This window comes from Salvelinus alpinus, chromosome 17 (genome assembly GCF_045679555.1).
Source record: "Salvelinus alpinus chromosome 17, SLU_Salpinus.1, whole genome shotgun sequence".
Lineage (NCBI taxonomy): Eukaryota > Metazoa > Chordata > Actinopteri > Salmoniformes > Salmonidae > Salvelinus > Salvelinus alpinus.
In genome coordinates, this window is record NC_092102.1 from 3,591,758 (window position 1) to 3,618,976 (window position 27,219).

Genomic DNA, 27,219 nt, shown 5'->3' on the forward strand with positions numbered 1-27,219 from the left:
CCTTAGTTAGAATCACCCACTTTCTTAGCCAATCACATTTTAGCTAATCCTGCACCTCATTGCCCCTCCCCCTTTCTAGTCAGAGTGAGAATGTGTACAGTTTAGGAGAGTGTCCCTAAGTTTTTCTACAGCTTGACTTGTTGCGTTTGCATTTCAAATCTTGAATCCAAGATGGCGTAGCAGTGTAGACGTGTTTCTTTAGTCCTCTCGTGTACGTTCGTATTTTTCCGTATTTCTTGTATATATTTTTAAAAAAAATTCTATCTCTTTTCGATTTTTAATTCGATTATACCTTCCGGTAACCTACCTCACCCAATGTGATACGGAATCGCTATTATTTTTTAACTTTGGAACACTTTCAAGAACCCCCAGTAGCTAACCAGCTAATCAGCTACAAGCTAATTTAGCCATTTTTTGCCGCTGCTAGCAGCTTTTACCTTCTGCACAGACACCAGCCCTGTTATTAGCCTGGATATTACTCACCAATTTACCAGCATCGGACTGTCTCTCGACAACAACGCCGGATTCCTGCCGTAATCCCTGAGCCACTACTTCTGATCCTCACAGCTAGCTTGCAGCTAGCGCAGCTAGCGCCACTGCCACGAAGCTAGCACCAGTTAGCAAACACAATTCTACAATTCACAACCTCTCTTTCGCCATCGCCATCCGGCTTGGATTCTCTGTCGACACGACCACGTCTGGTCTGCAGACGAATACCCCATCCGCTGTGCCCTCAACCGGCCTCCGTCTGAGCAGACCCCCTCCGTCTGAGCAGACCACCCCCCGGGCTACTAACTTTAAACGCCGCGTGCTAGCTTAGTGGAGGCCTCCCTGCTCCATCTACGGCTGCCCCCTGGACACTATGATCACTTGGCTACATAGCTGATGCCTGCTTGACTGTCCATTAATTGACGGTACTCCATTCTGTTTATTTGTGTTTTATCTGTCGGCTCTGTGCTTTAACTCAGGATCTGTGTGTAGTTAATCCGACCCTCTCTGCCTAGTCGTCGCCATTTTTACCTGTTGTTGCTGTGTTAGTGGACTAGCTGCTGTTATCTTACCTGTTGTTTTAGCTAGCTCTCCCAATCAAGACCTGCAATCACTTTATGCCTTATTGTATGTCTCTCTCAAATATCAATATGCCTTGCATACTGTTGTTCAGGCTAGTTATCATTATCATTGTTTTGGTTTGCAATGGACCCCGTAGTTCCACTCTCCGTACCTCTGATACCTCCTTTGTCCCACCCCCCACACATGCGGTGACCTCACCCATTGAGACCAGCATGTCCAGAGATACAACCTCTCTTATCATCACCCAGTGCCTGGGCTTGCCTCCGCTGTACCCGTGCCCCACCATACCCCTGTCTGCACATTATGCCCAGAATCTATTCTACCACGCCCATAAATCTGCTCCTTTTATTCTTTGTCCCCAACGCTCTAGGCGACCAGTTTTGATAGCCTTTAGCCGCACCCTCATCCTACTACTCCTCTGTTCCTCGGGTGATGTGGAGGTAAACCCAGGCCCTGCATGTCCCCAGTCACCCTCATTTGTTGACTTCTGTGATCGAAAAAGCCTTGGCCTCATGCATGTCAACATCAGAAGCCTCCTCCCTAAGTTTGCCTTACTCACCGCTTTAGCACACTCTGCCAACCCTGATGTCCTTGCCGTGTCCGAATCCTGGCTTAGGAAGGCCACCAAAAATTCTGGGATTTCCATACCCAACTATAACACTTTCCGTCAAGATAGAACTGCCAAAGGGGGAGGAGTTGCAATCTACTGCAGAGATAGCCTGCAAAGTTCTGTCATACTTTCCAGGTCTATGCCCAAACAGTTCGAACTTCTAATTTTAAAAATTAATCTCTCCAGAAATAAGTCTCTCACTGTTGCCGCCTGCTACCGACCCCCCTCAGCTCCCAGCTGTGCCCTGGACACCATCTGTGAATTGATCGCTCCCCATCTAGCTTCAGAGTTTGTTCTGTTAGGTGACCTAAACTGGGATATGCTTAACACCCCGGCAGTCCTACAATCCAAGCTTGATGCCCTCAATCTCACACAAATCATCAAGGAACCCACCAGGTACAACCCTAAATCCGTAAACATGGGCACCCTAATAGACATTATCCTGACCAACCTGCCCTCCAAATACACCTCTGCTGTCTTCAATCAAGATCTCAGCGATCACTGCCTCATTGCCTGTATCCGCCACGGGTCCGCGGTCAAACGACCACCCCTCATCACTGTCAAACGCTCCCTAAAACACTTCTGCGAGCAGGCCTTTCTAATCGACCTGGCCCGGGTACCCTGGAAGGATATTGACCTCATCCCGTCAGTTGAGGATGCCTGGTCATTCTTTAAAAGTTACTTCCTCACCATATTAGACAAGCATGCTCCGTTCAAAAAATGCAGAACCAAGAACAGATATAGCCCTTGGTTCACTCCAGACCTGACTGCCCTCGACCAGCACAAAAACATCCTGTGGCGAACTGCAATAGCATCGAAGAGCCCCCGCGATATGCAACTGTTCAGGGAAGTCAGGAACCAATACACGCAGTCAGTCAGGAAAGCAAAGGCCAGCTTTTTCAAGCAGAAATTTGCATCCTGTAGCTCTAACTCCAAAAAGTTCTGGGATACTGTAAAGTCCATGGAAAACAAGAGCACCTCCTCCCAGCTGCCCACTGCACTGAGGCTAGGTAACACGGTCACCACTGATAAGTCCGTGATAATCGAAAACTTCAACAAACATTTCTCAATGGCTGGCCATGCCTTCCTCCTGGCGACTCCAACCTTGGCCAACAGCCCCGCCCCCCCCGCTGCTACTCGCCCAAGCCTCCCCAGCTTCTCCTTTACCCATATCCAGATAGCAGATGTTCTGAAAGAGCTGGAAAACCTGGACCCATACAAATCAGCTGGGCTTGACAATCTGGACCCCCTATTTCTGAAACTGTCCGCCGCCATTGTCGCACCCCCTATTACCAGCCTGTTCAACCTCTCCTTCGTATCATCTGAGATCCCCAAGGATTGGAAAGCTGCTGCGGTCATCCCCCTCTTCAAAGGGGGAGACACCCTGGACCCAAACTGTTACAGACCTATATCCATCCTGCCCTGCCTATCTAAGGTCTTCGAAAGCCAAGTCAACAAACAGATCACTGACCATCTCGAATCCCACCGTACCTTCTCCGCTGTGCAATCCGGTTTCCGAGCCGGTCACGGGTGCACCTCAGCCACGCTCAAGGTACTAAACGATATCATAACCGCCATCGATAAAAGACATTACTGTGCAGCCGTCTTCATCGACCTGGCCAAGGCTTTCGACTCTGTCAATCACCATATTCTTATCGGCAGACTCAGTAGCCTCGGTTTTTCTAATGACTGCCTTGCCTGGTTCACCAACTACTTTGCAGACAGAGTTCAGTGTGTCAAATCGGAGGGCATGTTGTCCGGTCCTCTGGCAGTCTCTATGGGGGTACCACAGGGTTCAATTCTCGGGCCGACTCTTTTCTCTGTATACATCAATGATGTTGCTCTTGCTGCGGGCGATTCCCTGATCCACCTCTACGCAGACGACACCATTCTATATACTTCCGGCCCTTCCTTGGACACTGTGCTATCTAACCTCCAAACGAGCTTCAATGCCATACAACACTCCTTCCGTGGCCTCCAACTGCTCTTAAACGCTAGTAAAACCAAATGCATGCTTTTCAACCGGTCGCTGCCTGCACCCGCACGCCCGACTAGCATCACCACCCTGGACGGTTCCGACCTAGAATATGTGGACATCTATAAGTACCTAGGTGTCTGGCTAGACTGCAAACTCTCCTTCCAGACTCATATCAAACATCTCCAATCCAAAATCAAATCAAGAATCGGCTTTCTATTCCGCAACAAAGCCTCCTTCACTCACGCCGCCAAACTTACCCTAGTAAAACTGACTATCCTACCGATCCTCGACTTCGGCGATGTCATCTACAAAATAGCTTCCAATACTCTACTCAGCAAACTGGATGCAGTTTATCACAGTGCCATTCGTTTTGTTACTAAAGCACCTTATACGACCCACCACTGCGACCTGTATGCCCTAGTCGGCTGGCCCTCGCTACATGTTCGTCGTCAGACCCACTGGCTCCAGGTCATCTACAAGGCTATGCTAGGTAAAGTGCCGCCTTATCTCAGTTCACTGGTCACGATGGCTACACCCACCCGCAGCACGCGCTCCAGCAGGTGTATCTCACTGATCATCCCTAAAGCCAAAACCTCATTTGGACGCCTTTCCTTCCAGTTCTCTGCTGCCTGCGACTGGAACGAATTGCAATAATCTCTGAAGTTGGAGACCTTTATCTCCCTCAACAACTTTAAAAATCTGCTATCCGAGCAGCTAACCGATCGCTGCAGCTGTACATAGTCCATCTGTAAACTACCCACCCAATTTACCTACCTCACCCCCCATACTGCTTTTATTTATTTACTTTTCTGCTCTTTTGCACACCAGTATCTCTTCTTGCACATGATCATCTGATGATTTATCACTCCAGTGTTAATCTGCTAATTATTCGATTTATTGCCTACCTCATGCCTTTTGCACACATTGTATATAGATTCTCTTTTTTTTCTACCATGTTATTGACTTGTTTATTGTTTACTCCATGTGTAACTCTGTGTTGTCTGTTCACACTGCTATGCTTCATCTTGGCCAGGTCGCAGTTGCAAATGAGAACTTATTCTCAACTAGCCTACCTGGTTAAATAAAGGTGAAAAAAAAAAAATAATAATAATAAAAAAATACCAAACCACACACTACTATATCTCCAGTTATTCATTAAGGAACCATTATATGTGGAATAAACCTGTTCTAGAGACATCTGGACCGGACAGACTTGTGGCGGCTGAACCATATCCATTGGCACTTACAGTACTGCCTGTTATTCATGATCCTCCCGGATCAAATCTTAGTATTTTTCATGGTCCTTCGAGCTAGATATCATCAGCTACCACAGCTCAAGATGTTAGTGTCCAGCTATTGGTCACCACCCAACTCATCCCAGTCTTCTCTCCCTTGACGAAGACGAGCAGACAAGTCTCAAGACACGAAATGCCACTTTCCTGGTCATGGTGACCAGTTGGCAGAAGACTGGTTGCATCCTATCAGCGAGAGGTCCGAAGACCTCCGCCGCAGCACAGCTCTCATCTATAACCTGATGCTACTTGAGGCCAAGCAGAAGCTCAAACAGATGGAGCAGTTCAAGGCTACACTTGCCAAACCACCCCACAGCCAGCTGAACCTCTAGTGCCACAGGCTCGTCCCAGCACATCCCGGAGAGCCTATGAAAAGGTACACGAAGTGGATCTACCACGAGGAGAAGATAACCACCATTGGTCACCAAACGGGATGCCCATCCCGAACAAGTGGAGTCTGACCAGTCCTAACATCCCCTTTCTCAAGCACCTTCTTGTTCATTGCCAGCTGTTGTGGCTCACCATCAGAGGGATGCTGCAGATTTACACCCAGCGTCACTCCACTCTCGCCAGCCTAAAGCACCTTCATCAGCATGAGCCCCTGACAACGCCCTCACCATCAGCATCAGAGTCGCCAGCCGCCCTGGTCTCTACTAGCAAAGCTTACCCTGGGGGGAGCACCCCATAACAGTGCTCCAGCCGACCCCAGTCATTCAGATCCAGTCTGCTCCGAGCATGGAGCTCAAGTTAGTAGTGGATCCTAATACACCTGCTCCTGGCATGGAGCCTCCGCCTTCTCCAGGGACAGAGGAGCTACCAGAGCTCACCCCTGTGCTCAAACCTACTTCAGCCATGTGTAACACAGGTCAACTAATGTTGAATACTAATCGTTACTAGTGAGATTCCAGTAACTAATCATATTATACTATATTGCTATTGATATGTTAAAAGGGCCTTTTTTTTGAATTTCCGCCTGACTGACGTGCCCAAAGTAAACTGCCTGTTACTCAAGCCCAGAAGCCAGGATGTGCATATAATTGGTACCATTGGACCAGAAAACCCTCTGAAGTTTGTAGAAAATGTTAAAATAATGTATGAGACTATAACACAATTGATATGGTAGGAGAAAATCCAAAGAAGAACCAACCCCCAAAAATGTTTTTTGAGATCCCATGCTCTTACAATGGAAAGCTATGGGTCCTATGCAATTCCACCTCCCAGATTGCAAATTCTATGGCTTCCACTAGATGTCAACAGTTTTTGTTCAAGGTTTCAGGCTTGTTTCTTCCAAAACGAGGAAGAATTTTGAGTTTTGGTACTGGGAGTCACAGAGTTGGAAATCAGTCTGTAGGTGCGCGACGAAGAGGACGCGCACTTGCTAATTTTACTTTTCTATTGAACATACTACTTTCCGTATCAAATATTATAGTTTAATTACATTTTAGGGTACCTGAGGATTTTATAGAAACGTAGTTTGACTTGTTTTCCGAAAGTTTAGCGGTAGCTTTTTGGATTCCTTTGTCTGCATGTTGAACTCAAATCGATGGCGCCAACTAAACAGACTTTTTGGGATATAAAGAAGGATTTTATCTAACAAAACAACCATGCATCTTGTAGCTTGGACCCTTGGATTGCAAATCAGAGGAAGATTTTCAAAAAGTAAGTGATTATTTAATGGCTATTTGTGATTTTATGAAGTCTGTGCTGGTTGAAAAATATGTTGATGTGGGGCGCCATCCTCAAACAATCGCATGGCATGCTTTCGCTGTAAAGCCTATTGTAAATCGGACAATGCAGTTAGATTAACAAGAATTGAAGCTTTCAACGATATAAGACACTTGTATGTACCTAAATGTTTAATATCCATCGTTTTTTATGATTATTTATTTGAATTGCGCGCCCTCCAATTTCACCGGAACTTGTCGACGGGTGTCCCGTTGGCGGGATGCCTAGCCTTAAGTTGACAGCTATTACAAATCAGCTGTCAGAAGCTGCATGACGAGCAGTTTATTTTGAGCCAATCAAACTCAATATTCTCTTAGTCCCTCTCCTAACCTCACGTTATACACCAGTTGGCGCCAACATGCAAAAAAGAAAGAGCAAGGACGGAACGTGAAGAGCTACCGCCATTCCATGGAAGAAAAACTATGTTTCAAATCGTTGAGAAAAAGAGAGAATTGAATATTAACACTCACTTATCTATACAAACGTGCTGTGAAGGGATTGAGGGTAAGATTGAAGCCAGGATTTTGTCTTTTTTTTTAGTAAGGATTCAGTTTCCACCAAGGATGGCAAGCCGCCCAAACCCAGGACATCAATAAGAACATTTGCATGCAAAGATTTCTTATTTTTATCTACAGTATTTATGCTGCAGTAGTTTATGTGTCGGGGGGCTAGGGTCAGTCTGTTATATCTGGAGTATTTCTCCTGTTTTATCCGGTGTCCTGTGTGAATTTAAGTATGCTCTCTCTAATTCTCTTTCTTTCTTTCTTTCTTTCTTTCTTTCTTTCTTGCTTTCTTGCTTTCTTGCTTTCTTGCTTTCTTGCTTTCTTTCTTGCTTTCTTTCTTGCTTTCTTGCTTTCTCTCTGAGCCCTAGGACCATGCGTCAGGACTACCTGGCCTGATGACTCCTTGCTGTCCCCAGCTGCTGCTCCAGTTTCAACTGTTCTGCCTGCGGCTATGGAACCCTGACCTGTTCACCGGACGTGCTACCTGTCCCATATGTGCTACCTGTTTTCAACTCTTTAGAGATAGCAGGAGCGGTAGAGATACTCTGAATGATCGGCTATGAAAAGCCAACTGACATTTACTCCTGAGGTGCTGATCTGTTGCACCCTCGACAACCACTGTGATTATTATTATTTGACCCTGCTGGTCATCTATGAACATTTGAACATCTCGGCCATGTTCTGTTATAATCTCCACCCGGCACAGCCAGAAGAGGACTGGCCACCCCTCATAGCCTGGTTCCTCTCTAGGTTTCTTCCTAGGTTCTGGCCTTTCTAGGGAGTTTTTCCTAGCCACTGTGCTTCTACACCTGCATTGCTTGCTGTTTGGGGTTTTAGGCTTGGTGTCTGTACAGCACTTTGTGACATCAGCTGATGTAGGAAGGGCTTTGTAAATACATTTGATTGATTTTCCTTGGAGAACACTGAATTGGCACTGCCATACTACGCTGTGGTAGGATTGCATCATACATTGCAGTGGGATTGTTATAAGCACATGCTACACTTAAACACCTTACAGTGTTTATTGATAGGCTCAATTACTCACATTTGATTCCATGTCATAGTAGTTTATAAGTCAGTATTTGTGGATTGGGTTGTGTTTTTCTGTGGATTCATGTTTATTGTATTGCTGTTGAACTTTGAACATTGAAATCTGAGAGACCCTCAGATGAAGATAAAGTTGGGTTATTTACAAAATACAAGCCGGCATTCTTTTCCTAAATTATTCACTTGTGTGGTTTTCATTTCTCCCTACTGCTCCAGTAGCGAACCTAACTGGTCCAATAGAGTTTAAGCTTAAACATACAGTAGCCCATAGTGTTAATTAAGCTATTGTTACCAATGGCGTCCCAACAGGTCTCCACTGTGGTTCCATAGCCTTCTCCAGGGACGTCGGAGCTACCAGATCTCAACCTGAAAGAGCACACTACACCAGCCGACCTACCTCCATACTCTCCAACTCTCGCCTCGGGAGACCCTCCTAACGTCCCCGTGGGGGACCCTCCTGACCTAGGTAGCCAGTGTCCTGTTGTAAGAGGCACCTCACTCTGCCCTACTATGTCTTCAGTCTATAGCCACAGTATGCCCAGAGTATCTTAGCTATGAGTTCCCTGATCTCCTAGAGTCTTTACAGTCTCCTGCTATGCTAGGACCCCAGTTGTCTTCCCCATTAGGCCCAGAGCCTTCTTGACAGGGTGGCCAGACACACTCAAGGACTGGGGTTTCCCTTGTCTGGCTCCTTTACACCTATACCTCTCTGCCCTGGTGGATGAACACACACTAGTAGTCTTACGTCATCCCCTTGAAGTCAAGCGTTTTGTTTAGAGTTCATATTTACCCAGTATAAGTGGGGGTGGCTGTTAAAAAGGCCAATCATTCCAATATAGAATGTCTCTATGCACCCTCAGCTTGCCCCTTTAATTAGAATCATGGCTTAGCTATTCCCGCATCTCACTGCCCCTCGCCCTTTCTAGTCAGAGGGAGTCAAATCGCCTCATGAGAATGTGTACAGCTGACAAGAGTGTCCCTAAGTTTTACTACAGCTTGACTTGTTGCGTGTGTATTTCAAATACCAAACCACACACACACACACACTCTATCTCTAGTTATTCATTAAGGAACCATTATATCTGGAATAAACCTGTCCTAAAGACATCTGGATTTGTTCTTGCCGGACAGACCTGTGATGGCTGAACCATATCCACTGGCACCTATTGTCCGTTATTTATGCTGCTCCCGGATCAGTTCTTAGTATTTTTCAGTAGGGAAATATAGTAAAATATGATTTGCCTTTCTCGTGAACAGTATTTGGATCTAGAAAGGCAACACATAAATAAATAAACCTGTCACGACTTCCGCCGAAGTCGGTCCCTCTTCTTGTTCGGGCGGCGTTCGGCGGTCGACGTCACCGGCCTTCTAGCCATCGCCGATCCACTTTTAATTTTCCATTTGTTTTGTCTTTGTTTTACACACCTGGTTTCAATTCCCCAATTACATGTTCATTATTTAACCCTCTGTTTTCCCCATGGTTTTTGTGCGTGTTTGTTTTATGTATTTCGGTCCTTTTGTGTAAAGTTACTTTTTTACTCATCTCTGCTGTCCTGCGCCTGACTCCTCTGCACCAGTTACACGCAGACCTTTTACAAAACCAACTCTTTCGCTTCCCAAACATTAAACAGTACTGAAGGCCAAATTGAAGTACGGAATGGAATCCTCTCAAATAGCCATCCAAGCATCTTCCAAAAGTCCTAAAAAAAACCTGTAGACCTCACAAAAAAAAATACAATTCCATGTTATGAAAAATAGAGAGTAGGAATGGAACCAAGGTGGTTCATAAGTTATTTGGCAGGGAGGGCCAGATGGAAACATTGATCAATGGGACATGTCTGAGGGGGAAGTCTAAAGTGGGCGTGCAGGTGGAAGTATTGGAGGCATCATCAAAGTCTGGCTGGCAGACCAGGTCAGGCCCAGAGGAGGAGAACTCTGATGGAATTAGCAACTCATTAGCGTCGCGGTCCAGCTTCCCTCAGCACTGCGTCCATCAGAGAGAGGGAGAGGTAAGAGATAGGGGGAGAATTGAGAGAGGGAGAGGGCTGCAGAGAGAGAGAGAGAGAGAGAGAGAGAGAGAGAGAGAGAGAGAGAGAGAGAGAGAGAGAGAGAGAGAGAGAGAGAGAGAGAGAGAGAGAGAGAGAGAGAGAGAGAGAGAGAGTTTGGGTGGTTTGGGTGGAAAGGCAGAGGGGTACAAAGTGGGGTACAAAGTGTCAGAATGATAGAGCAAAACAGATAACTGAAAGAGGCAGAGAGGAGAATGGGATGAGGGGGAAGTAAAATAGATGAAATGAGGAAGTAGAGGGAGGGAGAAAAAAAAAGGAGGGAGACAGATTAAGATGGAGGAGGACTGCGGTCTGTGGTGGCCTGTGAATGACTAAATATGGTGCAGTCAAAACACAGCTCTGCTCAGCCTGCCGGGAGACTCTTACAGGGGTTTGGTGCTCTCAACACGTCTGGCAGATGAGACGCATAGGTTAAACAGAGACGGAACAGGCATGTCGCCGGTCTAATTCCACATCTCCAGCTCCCTGAAAAGCACACTTAACAAGCAACTATGTGTTAGCTTTTCAAAACATAATCCGATAGTAAAAACATACGCTAATGCTAACAACTCAAGATAACCACCACATAGCCACTCGGGTCTAGCTCTGAACAAGAACCTGTGCTCAGTAAGGAAACGTCACTGACTGACATGGTTGCACTTGACTGTTCTCTGTTGAACTTTCGAAGACAAGTGTACGTGCCAATTCCGCAAACTTCTCAGCTCAGACGTCAGCTAAAAGACATAGCATGTGGACCTCTACGAAACACTTGGTAAGTTTGAGCTCCAGCACGAAAGTCTCTGCTCCGCTCAGCCTCGACTGCGTTTTTCACAAGCCACACGTTATCCTCGACAGGGGCAGACATTGTCTCATTAAATGTGAAGTAGCAACAGCTGTGTGAATGTCTGTGAGTAGGGAATACCACACAGAATGTCTGTGAGTAGGGAATACCACACTGTAGCTATAGCTACAGCTAACTACTGAGGAGAGGCTACTTGTTACAAAGTGGAGCACTCCACATGTCATGTCCTACAGGTTATAATTCAAATCTATCACCTAAAAACACAAACCAACTCAAAAGACAGCAGTTCTACCCAATTGGCTAAAGTGCCTAGTCATTCAGTAAGGACTGAAATGGCCAGTTTCAATATTATGCTGCTCATGACAAGATGCTTTACTGGTTCCGGAAAGGAGCAAGATGCTTTACAGAGTACTGCAAGGTTAACCAATGTATTTCCCCTGGTTGATATATGCCTTCATGTGTATGGAATACGTGCCAAATGATCAGCCGATGACATTAAGCAACTTGGAAACAAGGTTTTGCAATGTCACAAGGACTACAGTATCAGCCTATTTATGTGATTGGAATGGATCCAATAGGTTTAGCCTAAGAGTTTCAATCAACAATTGATAGAACAAAAATATGAGAGAGAGAGAGAAAGAGAGGAGAGAGAGATAAAAGAGAGAAAGGAGACAGAGTGACAGCGAGAGAGCGAGATACGTTGCTGCTACTGTTTATTATCTGTCACTTGTGACCAGTTACATGTAAAGTGCCATGAAAAAGTATTTGCCACTTTTCTAATTTTCTCTACTATTGCACATTTTTGATACTGAATGTTTTCAATCTTCAACCAAAACCTAATATTAGATAAAGGGAACCTGAGAAAACAAATAACACAACAATTAGTGTAAGGGGGCAATTACTTTTTCAATTGGATTTGGGTGTTGCATAACTTGTTAATTAAATAAATGTAATAAGTATATGAACTGGCCTTCGGAAAGTATTCAAACCCTTTGACTTTTTCCACATTTTGTTACGTTACAGCCTTGTTCTAAAATTGATTAAATTAAACATTTTCCTCAGCAATCTACACACAATATCCCATATTGACAAAGCGATACTTATTTACATAAGTATTCAGGCTCTATGCTATGAGACTCAAAATGTAGCTTCTGTTTCCATTGATCATCCTTGAGATGTTTCTACAACTTGATTGGAGTCCACCTGTGATAAATTCAATTAATTGGACATGGCTTGAAAAGGTACACACCTGTGTATATAAGGTCTTAAAGTTGACAGTGCATGTCAGAGCAAAAACCAAGCCATGATGTCGAACGAATTTCCGTAAAGTTCGTAAAGCTCTGAGATAGGATTGTGTCGAGGCACAGATCTGGGGAAGGGTACCAAAAAATGTCTGCTGCATTAAAGGTCCAAACGAACACAGTGGCCTCCATCATTCTTAAATTGAAGAAGTTTGGAACAACCAAGACTCTTCCTAGAGCTGGCCGCCCGGCCAAACTGAGCATTCTGGGGAGAAGGGTCATGGTCAGGGAGGTGATCAAGAACCCGATGATCACTCTGACTGAGCTCCAGAATTCAACAGTGGAGATGGGATAACCTTAAAGACGGACAACTGTCTCTGCAGCACCACCAATCAGGCCTTTATGGTAGAGTGGCCAGACAGAAGCCACTCCTCAGTAAAATGCACATGACAGCCTGCTTAGGGTTGCCAAAAGGCACCTAAAGACAGACCATGAGAAACAAGATTCTCTGGTCTGATGAAACCAAGATTTTGCACTGAATGAGAAGCATCACGTTGGGTGGAGACCTAGCACCATCCCTACAGTGAAGCTTTGTGGTGGCAGCATCATGCTGTGGGGATGTTTTTCAGCGTCAGGGACTGTGAGACTAGTCAGAATCGAGGGAAAGATGAACAGAGCAAAGTACAGAGAGATCCTTGATGAAAACCTGCTCCAGAGCGCTCAGGACCTCAGACTGGGCCGAAGGTTCACCCTCAAACATGACAACGACCCTAAGCACACAGCCAAGTCAAAGCAGGAGTGGCTTCGGGACAAGTCTCTGAAGTCTCTGAATCCAAGTCTCTGAATCCAGTTTGTTGATCCCAGCCTATAGACAGAAACTAAAACATTAAACGCCCATGCTCAGGTCTGTTCAACGCTGGTCCGACCAATCTGATTCCGCGCTTCAAGATTGCTTTGAACACGTGGACTGGGATATGTTCTGGATAGCCTCAGATAACAACATTGATGTATACGCTGATTCTGTGAGCTAGTTTATTAGCAAGCGCACCGGTGATGTTGTACCCACGGTGACAATTAAAACCTTCCCAAACCAGAAACCGCGGATTGATGGCAGCATTCGCGCTGCTTTTAATCATGGCAAGGCGACCAGAAACATGACCGAATACAAACAGTGTAGCTATTCCCTCCGCAAAGCAATCAAACAAGCTAAGCGTCAGTATAGAGACAAAGTAGAGTAGCAATTCAACGGCTCAGACACGAGACGTATGTGGCAGGGTCTACAGTCAATCACGGATTACAAAAAGAAAACCAGCCCCATAGCGGACACCGATGTCTTGCTCCCAGACAAACTAAACAACTTCTTTGCTCGCTTTGAGGACAATACAGTGCCACTGACACGGCCCGCTGCAAAAACCTGTGGGCTCTCCTTCACCGCAGCCAACGTGAGTAAAACATTTAAACGTGTTAACCCTCGCAAGGCTACCAGCCCAGATGGCATCCCTAGCCGCATCCTCGGAGCATGCGCAGACCAGCTGGCTGGTGTGTTTACGGACATATTCAATCAATCTCTATCCCAGTCTGCTGTTCCCACATGCTTCAAGAGGGCCACCATTGTTCCTGTTCCGAAGAAAGCTAAGGTAACTGAGCTAAACGACTACCGCCCTGTAGCACTCACTTCCGTCATCATGAAGTGCTTTGAGAGACTAGGCAAGGATCATATCACCTCCACCCTACCTGACACCCTAGACCCACTCCAATTTGCTTACCGCCCCAATAGGTCCACAGACAACGCAATCACACTGCACACTGCCCTAACCCATCTTGACAAGAGGAATACCTATGTAAGAATGCTGTTCATCGATTACAGCTCAGCATTTAACAGCATAGTAGCCTCCAAACTCGTCATTAAGCTCGAGACCCTGGGTCTCGACCCCGCCCTGTGCAACTGGGTACTGGACGTTCTGAGGGGCCGCCCCCAGGTGGTGAGGGTAGGAAACAACATCTCCACTCCGCTGATCCTCAACACTGGGGCCCCACAAGGGTGCATTCTCAGCTCTCTCCTGTACTCCCTGTTCACCCATGACTGCGTGGCAATGCACGCCTCCAACTCAATCATCACGTTTGCAGACGACACTACAGTGGTAGGCTTGATTACCAACAACAACGAGACAGCCTACAGGGAGGAGGTGAGGGCCCTCGGAGTGTGGGGTCAGGAAAATAACCTCACACTCAACGTCAACTAAACAAAGGAGATGATCGTGGACTTCAAGAAACAGCAGAGAGAGCACCCCCCTATCCACATCAACGGGACAGTAGTGGAGAAGGTGGAAAGTTTTAAGTTCCTCGGCGTACACATCACGGACATACTGAAATGGTCCACCCACACAGACAGAGTGGTGAAGAAGGCGCAACAGCGCCTCTTCAACCTCAGGAGGCTGAAGAAATTTGGCTTGTCACCAAAAACACTCACAAACTTTTACAGATGCACAATCGAGAACATCCTGTCGGGCTGTATCACCGCCTGGTACGGCAACTGCTCCGCCCACAAACATAAGGCTCTCCAGAATGTAGTGAGGTCTGCACAACGCATCACCGGGGGCAAACTACCTGCCCTCCAGGACACCTACACCAACCGATGTCACAGGAAGGCCATAAAGATCATCAAGGACAACAACCACCCGAGCCACTGCCTGTTCACCCCGCTATCATCCACAAGGCGAGGTCAGTACAGGTGCATCAAAGCTGGGACCGAGAGACTGAAAAACAGCTTCTATCTCATGGCCATCAGACTGTTAAACAGTCATCAGTAACATTGAGTGGCTGCTGCCAACATACTGACTCAAATCTCTAGCCTCTTTAATAATTAAAAATTGGATGTAATAAATGTATCACTAGTCACTTTAAACAAAGCCACTTTATATAATGTTTACATACCCTACATTACTCAACTCATATGTATATACTGTACTCTATACCATCTACTGCATCTTGCCTATGACGTTCGGCCATCGCTCATCCATATATTTATATGTACATATCATTATTTATTCCTATACACTTGTGTGTATAAGGTAGTTGTTGTGAAATTGTTAGATTACTTGTTAGAATTTACTGCACGGTCGGAACTAGAAGCACAAGCATTTCGCTACACTCGCATTAACATCTGCTAACCATGTGTATGTGACCTATACAATTTGATTTGATTTGATGTCCTTGAGTGGCCCAGCCAGAGCCCAGACATGAACCCAATCAAAACATCTCTGGAGAGACCTGAAAATAGCTGTGCAGCAACGCTCCCCATCCAACCTTATATAGCTTGAGAGCATCTGCAGAGAAGAATGGGAGAAACTCCCCAAATCAGATGTGCCAGCTTGTAGCGTCATACCCAAGATGACTCAATGATGTTATCGCTGCCAAAGGTGCTTCAACAAAGTACTGAGTAAAGGTCTGAATACTTATGCAAATGTATATTTAAGTTTTTTATTATTAATACATAAGCAAAAATGTATCTGGTATACCCCATTATAGGGTATTGTGTGTAGATTGATGAGAAAAAAACGATTTAATACATTTTAGAGTTCACACATTTTCACGGCACTGTAGATATCTGCCTCATTTACCTCGTACCCGTGCACATCGACTCGGTACTGGTACCCCTGTATATAGACACATTTTCATTACTGTGTATTTATTATTACATGTTTTATTTTTCTATTATTTCAAAATGTTCTTTCTCTCTGCATTGTTGGGAAGGGCCCGTAAGTAAGCATTTCACTGTTAGTCCACACCTGTTGTTTACGAAGCATGTGACTAATAACATTTGATTTGATTTAAGTGAGCAAGGAATAGGTTGGTCCCGGATGAGAGATCACAGGGAAAGTTTTTTTCAGCTTTGCCATTTTACCATGAGATCATCCCATGTTGAGTTGTATCTCTTTCAAGCGTGGCTACTCTGGCAGACTTCACGGATTAGGAAAACGAGAGGTGCTGAGAGGCTTAATTTGGCTTGGGCGTGAGGGATCGGGGAAGGAGAACCAGAGGGACAGCTGAGCCACCTCGTAGCCAGTCAGAGGCTCCCATGCTGGGGCAGTGTGCTGGGAAGGTGGCCCCCTCACCATGACGCTGAATGGAGCTCCTTGGGGATCCTCCACTCAGTGCCCAGTGTACAGTAATCCCTGATTGGTCTGTTAGAAGTTGTGGCAACTGTGGAGGACTTTTAAATTGGTGAACAAGAGGGCACTGTGCACCATCTATCATGGTCCAGAGTCATCACCACCCCACAAACACACACACACACACTGGGTAAATAAACGTGACTGACAGTCCACAAGTAAAAGGGTACTAATGACAGAAACCAAATCCAATAATGGAGGGGGGTGTAACCTAGTGGTTAGAGCATTGGGCCAGTAACCGAAAGGTTGCCGGATCGAATCCCTGAGCTGACAAGGTGAAATCTGTCGTTCTGCCCCTGAACAAGGCAGTTAACCCACTGTTCCCTGGTAGGCCCTCATTGTAAATAAGAATGTGTTCTGAACTGACTTGCCTAGTTAAATAAAGGGTAAATAAAGGTTAAAAATAAGAAAATAAATGGGGGGGGTCTCAGTGTGGCTCTCTGGTATTCATTAGCAGTGAGAGAGAGAGGGAGGCAAAAGGGGGTCAACTCTCACAGCTGAGGGTGTCATTAGCAGAGGCATCACTGACAAATTCAGAAAAGCTTTGAGTCTGCTCTGAAGCTGAGCGGGAACCTCCCTCCACTGTCCCCCAGCCCTGGACTATAGCTCTGACACACAGACACACAGTATGCCACTGAAGGTGGGTTCCAGGGGCAGAGATCAGTTTCTTTCTTTCTCGCCCTCCTTCTCATCATTCTGAGAGAGTGAGAACGCCCAGGAGAGGAACGCAGCCAGCCTGCTCTCCTGGCCAGCAGTTGTAAAACAACAGAACCTGATCCAGAACTACTAAGAAGAGAGGAAAGGAGAGGAGGCAGAACCTCAGGCCAGGCCACTTCTCATAGATCCAGACAGGAAGCTGTACTAAACGTAGGGTTCTCTGTGTTACACTCCACTACAAAGGGAGGCAAAACTGCTGATATCACATGTTTGGGGTATTTTCTGTTCATTAGATATTTCTGTGAATTCAGTGTTTTTGGTCTGTGAGTAGCAGTCTGTGGAGTAGAGGAGGAGGGTTTGAAGGGGAAGGGGAAGGATATGAGACCGCGAGCATGGCACAATGTCAACTCGTGTGTCAAACATTAGGGGGCAAAGAGGGGGAGGTTGGGTTAGACAACACAACTGACCTTAGATCAGTGTCAGGGAAATATCATCCTACTCTCAACAGACTCCCACCAGCACACACTAGTCTAAAGTGGCTTCCTCCTTTGAGCTTATTGAGATTGGATGAGTGAGTGGGTGAGTGAGAGAGCGAGAAAGAGCCAATTGAATATTGCCAGTCCAAACTTAAAATTGTTGCCAATAGGCCTACAAATCCCCCCCATCTGGGTTTGAGGACATGCAGATTTTAACGTGGAGTCTGGGCAAGAACAAGGGCTCATCCCTCAGTTTCATAGAACACATACTTTTCATATGAAATATGCTTTATACGGGAATCAGGGAGAAGATGAGGAGATAGAGGCTGGTTCATTTCATAACATAGTGGCGGTTTAGACTTTGCCAAAAGAAATTATAGCCAGTGTCAAAGTGTGATCCACTTTTATATAAAGTTAACATACTGTATTTCCAGTGATGTCAAGTACTTAAGTAAAAAATACTTTAAAGTACTACTTAAGTCATCTGTACTTTACTATTTCTATTTTGGGCTACTTTTACTTCACTACATTCCTAAATAAAATAATGTACGTTTTATTCCATACATTTTCCTTGACACCCAAAAGTACTCGTTACATTTTAAATGCTTAGCAGGACGAGAAAATGTTCCAATTCACGCACTTATCAAGAGAACATCCCTGGTAATACTTACTGCCTCTGATCTGGCGGACTCACTAAACACACATGGTTCGTTTGTAAATGATGTCTGAGCGTTGGAGTGTGCCCCTGGCTTTTCGTTTAAAAAAAGAAAATGGCGCCATCTGGTTTCCTTAATATAAGGAATTTGAAATGATTTGTACTTTTCCTTTTGATACTTAAGTATATTTGAACAATTACATTTACTTTTGATACTTAAGTATAAAATCAAATACTTATAAACTTCACTGAAGTAGTATTTTACTGGGTGACTCACTTTAACTTGAGACATTTTATATAAGGTATCTTTACTTTTACTCAAGTAGTATTTTACTGGGTGACACTTTTACTTCAGACGTTTTCTATTAAGTTATCATTACTTTAGTATGACAATTGTGTACTTTTTTCATTACTGTGTATTTCCCCCTATATGTGTACTCAAATGGGACTGCTGTGTGAGACTTCAGAGAGAAGACGGAATACTTCCCGTCAGGATCTTCTAAATGAAGATCTCACAATATCGAGACATCAGTGACAACTCCATGTAAGGCATATACGCCTATTCCAGAGAGGGGTGTCGAGGTGTGTGCTTCAAAGCCTTTTGATGCCTGGCTCTGTGGTAGGCAGGCTTGCGGTTTCTCCCCGAGCCCTCCGACAGGAAAACTGCTTTTTCCATTGCACAAGAGACTTCTCACAGCCAGAGCTAGCTGGGCCACTTTGAACTGGCGGGGGAAACCACCAATACTTTTATTAAGAGTTCAAAATACTATTAGCGTTCGCACACATGTACACGCACAAACACATAGGCGCACCACACTCAATCACACAAACACACGCACTCTCACTCACACACATGGAGACCCATACATTATCAGGGCTGCCAGGGCTTTTGAAGGCAGGGACTGAATCATCGGACAACCCACCCTTCCCCTTGTCTCTTTTCCTCCCTCTCCACCTCCTTCTCCTCGTCATCCCATTTTCTCCCTCCCTTTCCTCACAAGGCCCGACGGTGAAGTCCATTTTTTTCAGGCTGGAGCAGGGTAATGGTACACTGCACAGCGTGGCCGGGAGGCGAGAGAGTGGCCCTAGGACCTCCCACTCCATCAAGCTGGTCTGCTCCATGTTGCCATGGCAGCCCCCAGGGCCAGAGGAGAAGAGGAGATGTGAGGGAAGTATCGGATTAATTTGTATAGAACTAAAACACCTGCATGTGTACACTAGTGGCATTTCCTTTATCGATAGTTGAGATAAAACAACAGTTAAACCTTAAAATGGTTTACATAGCACCCTGAGAACAAACACACACACATGCACAGACTTCACACACACACATCCTTCTGCATCTGGAGGAAATGTGTGCGGTTGACAAATGCGGACTTGGCAGGGCATGGGGAGTGATGGGATGGAGCTTTGCAATCTCGGCATCATCCCAAGGGAAAGGGCGCGCGAGTCGTCACACTGACGAATAATGGAGCTTTGGAATCTTGGCCCGGGATCATCCTATGGGATGGGGAGCGAGGCTTCACACTGACGAATGACGAGCAGAAGTTAAACAGGGAAATCCGGCTTGCACCGACACACACCCCTCCAGACTGAAAAGTAGGGCTGTGACGTAATGGGATAACCGTGTAACTGACGGTTATGGATGAATACCGATTTTTTTTGTTGTTGGGATATACAGTATATATGTTGCATTCGGAAAGTTTTCAGACCCCTTGACTTTTTTCCACATTTTGTTATGTTACAGCCTTATTCTAAAACGGATTACATCCATTTTTTTCTTCATCAATCTAGACACAATACCCCATAATGACAAAGCGAAAACAGGATTTTAGAAATTTTTGCAAATGTATTACAAATGAAAAAACGAAATATCTTATTTACATAAGTATTCCAGCCCTTTGCTATGAGACTCTAAATTGAGCTCACGTGCGTCCTGTTTCTATTGATCATCCTTGAGATCGTTCTACAACTTGATTGGAGTCCACCTGTGGTTCAATTGATTGGACATGATTTGGAAAGGCACAAACCTGTATAAGGTCCCACAGCTGACAGTGCATGTCAGAGCACAAACCAAGCCATGAGGTCGAAATAATTGTCCGTAGAGCTCCGAGACAGGATTGTGTCGAGACACAGGTCTGAGAAAAGGTACCAAAACATGTCTGCAGCATTGAAGGTCCCCAAAAACACGGTGGCCTCCATCATTCTTAAATGGAAGAAGTTTGGAACCACCAAGACTCCACCTACAGCTGGCCGCCCGGCCAAACTGAGCAATCAGGGGAGAAGGGTCAGGGAGGTGACCAAGAACCCGATGGTCACTCTGATAGAGCACCAGAGTTTGTCTGTGGAGATAGGAGAACCTTACAGAAGGACAACCATCTCTGCAGCACCACCAATTAAGCCTTTATGATACAAAGGCCAGACGGAAGCCACTCCTCAGTAAAAGGCACATGGCAGTCCGCTTGGAGTTTGCCAAAGGGCACCTAAAGACTCTCAGACCAATAGAAACAATATTCCCTGTCTGATGAAACTGAGATTGAACACTTTGGCCTGAATGCCAGGCATCACGTTGGGACGAAACCTGGCACCATCCATATGGTGAAGCATGTTGGTGGCAGCATCATGCTGTGGGACTGTTTTTCAGTGGCAGGGACTGGGAGACTAGTCCGAATCGAGGGAAAGATGAACGGAGCAAAGTACAGAGAGATCCTTGATGAAAACCTGCTCCAGAGCGCTCAGGACCTCAGACTGGGGAGAAGGTTCACCTTCCAACAGGACAACTACCCTAAGCACACAGCCAAGTCAATGCAGGAGTGGCTTCGGGACAAGTCTCTGAATGTCCTTGAGTGGCCCAGCCAGAGTCCAGACTTGAACCCGATCAAACATCTCTGGAGAGACCTGAAAATAGCTGTGTAGCAACGCTCCCCATCCAACCTGATAGAGCTTGAGAGGATCTGCAGAGAAGAATGGCAGAAACTCCCCAAATACAGGTGTGCCAGCTTGCAGCGTTATACCCGTGATGACTCGAGGCTGTAATCGCTGCCAAATGTGCTTCAACAAAGTACTGAGTAAAGGGTCTGAATACTCAAGTAAATGTGATATTTCATTTTTTTTAATTTTTTTTTATTATAAATTAAGCAACATTTTCTAAAAACCTTTTTTTTTCTCTGTCATTATGGGGTATTGTGTGGAGATTGATGAGGTAAAAAAAGTATTTAATCAATTTTAGAATAAGGCTGTAACATAACAAAAGGTGGAAAAAGTGAAAGGGTCTGAATACTTTTCGAATGCACTGTATCTGAGAGATATAGTAAATATATATTTTTTTACATGTATTTTACCCCTTATTTTTTTTACTAAACAGTCTCCATATACAGTACGAGTCAAAAGGTTGAACACACCTACTCATTCAAGGGTTTTTCTTCATTTTTACTATTTTCTAGAATGTAGAATAATAATGAACACATCCAAACTATGAAATAACACATACGGTATGGACTCATGTCGTAACCAACAAAAGTGTTAAACAACTGAAATTATATTTTATATTTGAGATTCTTCAAAGTAGCCACCATTTGCCTTGATGACAGCTTTGCACACTCTTGGCATTCTCTCAACCAGCTTCACCTGGAATGCTTTTCCAACAGTCTTGAAGGAGTTCTCACATATGCTGAGCACTTGTTTGCTGCTTTTCCTTCACTTTGCGGTCCAACTCATCCCAAATGATCTCAATTGGGTTGAGGTAGGGTGATTGTGGAGGCCAGGTCGTCTGATGCAGCATTCCATTGATCTCCTTCTTGGTCAAATAGCCCTTACACAGCCTGGAGGTGTGTTGGGTCATTGTCCTGTTGAAAAACAAATGTCCCACTAAGAGCAAATCAGATGAGATGGTGTATCGCTGCAGAATGCTGTGGTAGACATGTTGGTAAGTGTGCCTTGAATTCTAAATAAATTACTGACAGTGTCACCAGCAAAGCACCCCCACACCGTCACACCTCCTCCTCCATGCTTCACGTTGGGAACCACACATGCGGAGATCATCCGTTCACATACTCTGCGTCTCACAATGACACGGCGATTGGAACCAAGAATCTGAAATTTGGACAACATCAGACCAAAGGACAGATTTCTACCGGTCTAATGTTCATTGCTCATGTTTCTTGGTCGCAAGCCTCTTCTTCTTATTGATGTCCTTTAGTAATGGGTTCTTTGCATGAATTCAACCATGAAGGCCTGATTCATGCAGTCTCCTCTGAACAGTTGATGTTAAGATGTGTCTGTTACTTGAACTCTTTGAAGCATTTATTTGGGCTGCAATTTCTGAGGCCGGTAACTCTAATTAACTTATCCTCTGCAGCAGAGGTAACTCTGGGTCTTTCTTTCCTGTGGCCGTCCTCATGAGAGCCAGTTTCATCATAGTGCTTGATGGTTTTTGCGACTGCACTTGAAGAATCTTTCAAAGTTTTCAAATGTTCTGCATTGACTGACCTTCATGTCTTAATGATGGACTGTTGTTTCTCTTTGCTTATTTGAGCTGTTCTTGCCATAATATGGACTTGGTCTTTTACCAAAGTGGGCTATCTTCTGTATACCACCTCTACCTTGTCACAACACAACTGATTGGCTTAAACGCATTAAGAATGAAAGAAATTCCACAAATGGAATTTGTGCATTCCAGTTGACTACCTCATGAAGCTGGTTGAGAGAATGCCAAGAGTGTGCAAAGCTTTCATCATGGCAAAGGATGGCTACTTTGAAGAATCTCAAATATAAATATATTTTGATTTGTTTAATAGTTTTTTGGTTGCTATATGATTCCATATGTGTTATTTCATAGTTTTGATGTCTTCACAGTTATTCTACAATATAGAAAATAGTAAAAATAAAGAAACCCTTGAATGAGTAGGTGTGTCCAAACTTTTGACTGGTACTGTATACTTCCATTCATTTTTCAACTGTTACCAGGGGGCCTTCAGACGAATCATGCTGGCTTCCTAGAGCAAAACAACCATATGAACGTGAGAGTCTCATCTTTCCATAGAGAGGGTCATAACTGTTTATAGGCCAAACCGTTCGCACGCTACAGATTATTTTGTGAGAAGACCCATTTCTGGGATATCTCATGGTCTGACAAACACCACTCTAGCTCTGTCACCTTTCACCGCAGATGCGGAAGTTCAACATAGGCGCGGATGCTGTGGATGAGACTCATCCAATAAAAATAAAAATTATACCTCTAGCTTAAACTGACAGATTTTTATGGGGATGTTTTTATTATGCTAATTCGATTTCCGAGGGGGCTCGGACTTTCGGATTAATAAGCATATCCATTTAAAAAAAGAGTACAAATAGAATTGGGACCTCCACTTTTTGATCCCCCCCTTCTGAGGCCTAGTGAAAATCTACTTTTGAAGGCCTACGTCAAACCATTAGGTAGACATAGCAGAAAAACACTGCAGTATATTTGAGAACGACATTGGCATTCAAATCAAATCATTTTTGGTCACATACACATATTCAGCAGATGTTACTGCAGGTGCAGCGAAATGCTTGTGTTCCTAGCGCCATCAGTGCAGTAGTATCGAACAGTGCAGGAGTATCTTAAAACGATTCACAACAATACACAGACATCTAAAAGTAAAATAATGGAATTAAGAAATATATAAATATTTGATCGAGCAATGTCGGAGTGGCATTGACTAAAACACAGTGGAATAGAATACAGTATATACATATGAGGTGAGTAAAACAGTATGTAAGCATTATTTAAACATGATTAAAGTGACTCGTGTTCCATTATTAAAGTGGCAAGTGATTCCAAGTCTATGTATAGATACAGGGTTGCGTAGAAAGCGTGGAAGCCGGCTAGGGTTGGCTATTTAACAGTATGATAGCCTTAACATAGAAGCTGTTGTTATTGGTAAGGAAATAATTGATTCATAAATGAAAATGTTCAGATATGAATCAAATGAATCTGCGACACTTGGGCTCGATGGCTGTTCTTCCATAAAGGGTCAAAGTTCAGTCCAATGTGTGGGACTTAGTTTAACACTCCAATCAGCTTGTTTAATTTGTTAAGGATTACACATATTTATTTCTGCAAAGCAACAGCTGTCTCAGGCCCACCGAAATAAGAAAAAAACAAGAGGGGGAAAAAGAACCAGCAGCATTCCGTTCCCCCATCAAGCTGTTCAAACCAGAGAAGAAAAATATATCGGACGTGTTGACTTTACTCGTTCAGGTGGACGGAGCCAAGAGTCCCGAGGAATCCTGCCTTTCAAAGCAAAGAGAAAATGATCTGCTTACGTTACGGCAACACACACACACTCCCAGAAGATTCGGCCACACACACACCACCACCAGAAGGAGTTTATAAACGTGCTGGAGTAAGTTCCTGTGGATTCGCTTACACAACCGTGTGCCTGAGCCCTGGTTGCTCCTGGCGCAATCTGTGGCTGTGTGTTATTGATGGATCATAACATGATGCAATTAAAAGACCGTGATTAATTTAAAAAAACAATGATATTGCCGATATTCTCTGTGAATAAGTGTTGTTGTTGCATTCGACCAGAAAATCCTGGTCATAATTGTACCACATTTAAAACCATATCAATGTTTTCTGTATCTGAGTGAACAAATACAAGTTGCATCAACAACGTCATCTTTCAGAACAGCGTCCAGCAATATTCCAGGAGAATGAGGATAAGTGGGTGAAGTGGTTGACACGAATCTCTAATGGAGGCACACTTTAACTCAATTGAAGCATTTAAGATAAGGAATCTGTTGCAGTTGTGGTGTACCTTTCTCCCAGCAGCGTGTCTGCTTTTTACTACTAATCTGTCATATGTAGGCTATATGATTTGTGCATTGATAAAAAGGTGGGGCCTCCGAATTATAATTGCAAGGTGATTTTGTTTCACAGGACTCGTGCTCAGTGCCATATCAGCCAAATCAACCTCGTCAAGACAAGACAACTTGCCAAGTAATTTCCTGAGTCTTTTAAAAAAAAATGCATTACTATTTTCTAAGATACTTGGGTTCATATATATAAAATAATCTCATAAACAATCTTCAATTCTGACTTGTATCTCAACAATAAGCGGGAGCAAATCAATATTATCCTTCAATTCCTTTCACTAGCATTCTGATTGGGTTTATACTTGTTGGTTTCAGCTTTTAGACTTAAAAATATAACTTCCCAATCTTTCATAGGCCTAAATGCGTTTGTCTATACGAATGCAGTGGTGTAAAGGGAAAACATTAGAATTGACAAACGCATTGGGAGACTTGGCATATGGTGTACAGTCGAATGCGGGATCCGAGAAGTGCTGCTTGGTTTGGCATCGCTACTTGGCCTACATTGGAGAGCTATTAAAACACATGGACTCCATAGCCTACTTATTGTAACCTATATTGCTTAGGCTGCTGTTCTTGCTCTTTCCTCGGACCCACCCGGCAGCTGTGAACCGAGGAGAGTTCACACCGCGCGCTAGATCTCGCGCCCCAGGGTCTTTCATCGCCCACCTGTCCTCCGTGCCTTTCCATTTCAGTGCGTCCAGAGGTTCTCTCAAAAAATGTTATATTACTACATTATACTATTATGACTATAAACAATAATAATAATAGTAATCCGTTTTCATCTGAACAAATTATAGACTGGCTGTTGCGCCATCATTTCAAGCTAATAACGATCACTTAATAATAACTAGAAATCGTACTGCAAGAATGAAATAATGTTACTTGAATTCACTCAATACTTGAGTTCTTATAAATATTAAGTCGACAACTGCGTAATTAACAGTGCTTTACGCATAGTGACTCAGCCTTATAATATATCAGAAGAAAGAAAAAAAAACATAGTGAAATCCGTTTTAATAAACGCCATGAATGTGAGTTAAATAATAGAGCATGTGAAGACAGACAAACATTAAGGCTACTGGAAATGACTGAAATTGACTTCATAAACTCACCTGTTAAATGCGTGAAATTGACACTATCAACCTTACCGAAGACCCGGTGTATTGGCGAATCTTAAAACGACAACACGGTCCAATGATTGAGGTCCAAAACAATAAAAAATAAATGCGCATCTGTTGGAAGAAAATATAAACTTCCCAAACACAACTGACGAGTCCCGTCTGCTCAGTCTTGAGCGTTTTGCGGAGGTAGACTACATTATAGAAAGACGTTAAGAAACAGAGGCACGTTCAGTATTGTCCAAATAGCGACAGATATAATGAGCAAGTACACAGTACAGGGGTGAGACACTGCACTCGCCCGCGCCGTTCAGACCAAGTGAAAACAGACCAATGCACCCATGGTGTTGAAAAGTAGGCTACTCCCCAATAAAATCAATTGCAGATTTTCTCAGCCTTGCGCGCAAGAGCGTCTGGCGACCACAACGAGCGAGTGAGAGAGTAAATATTTTTTACATAATAAGGCAACTTGTTCTTTGCCTCAACATAATGTGTAGTAGGCTAAATAACATAACGAAGAGCAATATCTAAACGAAACAACGCGTATCATTTTACAACCAGCATATACTGTAGGTCTACCTCAGATGCTTTACTAATTGTGCTACTGTGAGGGTGCTAAAAGGAACGCCAGCACAGCCACATAATAGGACGTGCGTATTATGACAGTCAAGGGAACAGGGAACCTTATTAAATAAACGGGTATTATATTTTGTTTTCTGCGACGGTCTTTGGTTGAAGATCCAAGAACAGGCCTATTGTGAAAACGTTCAGATATTAGAGGCATTTTCTATAGACCTATTCCAGATCAGGTCCCTTCAGGCCCACAATGTCTCGCTATGGCTAGGGGTAAGAATAACTGCATTCCATCAATAAAGATCCCCTCTAGGTCATCCATTATTCCTCGTGGTTAATTTGTTAATAGGCCATATATTATGTGGCATATGCTTTGTCAGCGAGAGTAAGCGTTCA

The 27,219-nt window shown here is 44.3% G+C and overlaps 1 protein-coding gene across 3 annotated transcripts in view; it reads right to left on the reverse strand.

The window, feature by feature from the left end:
• Positions 1–26,805, reverse strand: part of LOC139541977 (netrin-3-like) — a 102,391-nt gene extending 75,586 nt beyond the window's left edge. For 2 of the 3 annotated variants that reach the window (XM_071346925.1, XM_071346923.1), the window contains exon 1: positions 26,245–26,805. The gene's annotated coding sequence lies outside the window, so the exon portion shown is untranslated. The remainder of the gene's footprint in view (positions 1–26,244) is intronic. The other variant, XM_071346924.1, reaches the window with a different exon arrangement.
• Between the last annotated feature and the right edge of the window lie 414 nt (positions 26,806–27,219).